Here is a 3,562-nt window from a genome sequence, read left to right as displayed (position 1 = left end):
CCTCTGCCTCTGCCTCTGCCTCTGCCTCTGCCTCTGCCTCTGCCTCTGCCTCTGCCTCTGCCTCTGCCTCTGCCTCTGCCTCTGCCTCTGCCGCTGCTTCTGCCTCTGCCAAGTGTGCACACTCACACTCAGCTGCCCACCATCCCCTTATCTGCCCCCACACACCAAGTCCTTTTCATTCCCAAGCCTCTCTTCACATTCCCATATATTTATTTGTGACCCATTGTATTTATTAGGGTTCCTAGCATGACCATGTCATGGGTATGTGTGTGTGGGGGGATAAGTTATTTTTAATTTATTGTCATGGGTGGGTGTGGGGCTGCACAAGCTACAGTGAGCATATGGAGGTGAAAAACCTGGTGAATCGCTTGTCCTCCCACCGTAGGCTCTGAGATTGAGCGCAGGTTATCAGGTTTGTACAGCGAGCGCTTTTACCCAGTGAACCGTCTTGAAGCTCGGACCCTCCTGCCTCCCGGGTGCTGGGTTCTGGGCCTGTGACATCACCTCCTGACTCCTTTAAGATCCCAGAGATCAGCAGAGTGGGAGGCTTTAAGAAAGAGGGTAGGGGATGTGGTCTGAAGTTTTCTGAGGTGTTTTTGTTAAGTTGGTGGTGGTGGTGGCGGTGGTGTTTGTTTGTTTTGAGACAGGGTCTCTATTATGTAGCCCTGGCTGTTCTAGAACTCACTATGTAGACCAGGCTGATCTTGAACTCTCAAAGACCCACCTACCTCTGCCTCCCCAGACTGGAATTAGAGGTGTGTGCCACCAAGCCTTGGGATGTTGTAGTTAGATTATTTTCCCTATGCTGAGGAGCTGAGGATTTTTATCTCAGGACCTCATGTATAGTAAGCCATCATGTTACCTCTGACCTCACCCCACCCCTCTCTCTGTCTCATATTGCATTGGGAGGTCCTATTTTAGACAAGGTCTCATATACCCCTGCCTGACCTCAGGTTTGTTATGAAGTAAGGACAGTCTGACTTTAGAATCCTGCCTCCACCTCCACGGCTCTGGGACTCCTGGCACGAGTCACCTGGTTTGCCCTGACTCTTATAAAGTTGGCACAGCTGCACCCTGCCATGAACATCAAGTCCCCGTTGTTGACCTTGACTCCCTTCAGACTGTCCCTGGACTCTTCACCAGCTTCACTAGCACGTCCTTTCTCTGTTCTGGTTTGTGATACAAACCCGATTTGCCAGTCTGTGTACCAGGTGCTGCCCATGGGGATCTGCAGGGCTCTGACCCTGCCAAATCTCTCTGAGGGGGAGCTGGAGCAAGGCTGGCTGCCAGGCCTCTTCCAAGGCCACTGCTGTCCCGGAGTTGGTGGCTGGCGGCGGGATCCGGCAGGCAGGTGACTAGGAGCCAAAGTTGGGGCCACCGAGAGGAAGTGGCTGTAGTAGATTGGAGCAGTTTCCAGCAAAAAAAAAAAAACTTCAGGAGAGAAGACACTTCCCTTAAGCCTGTACAGCTTGGGGCTGGTGAGATGGCTCAGTGGGTAAGAACACCCGACTGTTCTTCCGAAGGTTCAGAGTTCAAATCCCAGCAACCACATGGTGGCTCATAACCATCCGTAACAAGATCTGACGCCCTCTTCTGGAGTGTCTGAAGACAGCTACAGTGTACTTACATATAATAAATAAATTAATCTTTAAAAAAAAAGGAAATTAAAAAAGAAAAAAGAGTGTACAGCTTGATTAGACAGGCCCTCTCAGACAGTCTTTGGTGAAATAACTCTTGAGCCTTTATTCCTTGTGGACAGGGTCTTATATACATGTTGGGGTGGGTTGGGGTCTAAAGGCAGATGCTTTCTGTTGGCTTGGTCTGAGAGGTTAGGGATGCCCCCTCTGCATGTGGAGGACACTTCCTGTGTGTTGCCCCTACGAGACTGATTGTCCAGTTCTGTCGTGGTCCCGTGTTCCAGGACAGGAACCCGGTCAGGAGTAGATTTCAATGCCTGCCGTTCTCAATTATGAGAATTGCTAGGTTTTCTGAATCTGCTCAACCTTACCAAGTTTTCTGCCTGGTGGCACGCACGGTCAGTCTCCTAACCCACACCTATTCACACGCTTAGGTCCATCTCTCACTGCCCTTATAGCCATGGGTTCTAGGTCACATTCAAGAAGCCGTGCTTGCTCCCTGGCACCTCTGTGCCTTTGCATATTCTCTTCCCCCCGTTAGGCCTCACCCTTGCAACCCCCTCTCCCCAGATGTTTCTGAACATTCAGTGCACCAGGGAAGCACTTTCTCACCTCTTGGCACGATTAATTATTGTAGTGACAATTTTGGAGTTTTGGTTTCTTTAAAAAAAAAACAAAAACAAATCACTGAAATAGAAGAATGGGCTGCGGGAGACCTGTCCGCAACAGCTGACTGTGACTTGCCTCATGCTCTATCAGAGGCATGATTTTGCCAGCCTCGGATAGTTTCTGCGATTGTGTGATTGTTTGGAATTCTGGGAGCTTTTCAGAGGATATATAAATGCTAGGGCCCCGAGGGGTGGGGTTGGTGGTTGGGGTCATTTGTGGGTAGGGGTGGTTGTGGTTGCGGTTTGTTCATAGTCATGTTCAATGAAGAAACAAGAAGAAAGAAATTAGATCCAGATCTCTCTCTCTCTCTCTCTCTCTCTCTCTCTCTCTCTCTCTCTCTCTCTCCTTCCCTTCTATCCTATCCTTTATCTAGTGATAAGAGGTGAAGCTCGGGGTTGTGTGTGTGTGTGGGGGGGGTGTTAAAGGGTGGGAAAAAGAAACCATAAATTAGCAAAGACCAGGGACAAGCCATCCCTCCAACTGCTGTCACACTCTCAGATCACTACATGGGAAGTGTCCCTCCGGGGCCAGATCTGGGTCCCATTCGTTGTGTCCTTTCCCCTAACATCCAGCAGAGTCTGGGCTGAGTGAAAGTCAGGGGACATTGAGTGACACAGTATGTGGCTAGGGGGAGGGATCATGGGCGATCACCTCTCTCTCTCTCTCTCTCTCTCTCTCTCTCTCTCTCTCTCTCTCTCTGTCTGTCTCTCTTTCCCTCTGTCATCAAAGGTTCTAGGGTGAGCAGAGGCCCTGAGGGCAGGGTGGTTCATGGCACGACATAGTCAGCTGACAGCTGTCGGCTGCTTAAGCCACAGCCCAGGGGTTGGCTAACGGAAATAGACCTAATGATGGCCATAAAGTGTCATCCATAAACCCCGAGCTGCCCTGCGACCACGGTCACTCTCCATTGAGGACAAGGACCCCCTCCTAGATGCAGATGTCAGTACCCAGTGTCTGAAGTGACCCAGACTCACTCCAGCCGGTGCGGAGGGCGAGGATTCTGCCTCCACGTGACCAGAGTCTCTGCTCAAGTCTCAATACAGAGCGATTGCCTTAGACCTTCAGAACTTTCCATATCCCAGCTAGACCTGCTTCTTCCAAGGGACAGACCGGATCCCAGGATGCTGGTCAGAGAGACAGTTTTCCCGCTCCGAAAAGCTCAAAGTGGGACTGGTGAGATGGCTCAATGGGTAAGAGCACCCGACTGCTCTTCCGAAGGTCCGGAGTTCAAATCCCAGCAACCACATGGTGGCTCA

This window comes from Mus pahari, chromosome 6 (assembly GCF_900095145.1).
Source record: "Mus pahari chromosome 6, PAHARI_EIJ_v1.1, whole genome shotgun sequence".
Classification (NCBI taxonomy): domain Eukaryota; kingdom Metazoa; phylum Chordata; class Mammalia; order Rodentia; family Muridae; genus Mus; species Mus pahari.
The sequence above is the reverse complement of the archived record's forward strand: the minus strand, read 5'-3'. Positions refer to the sequence as shown.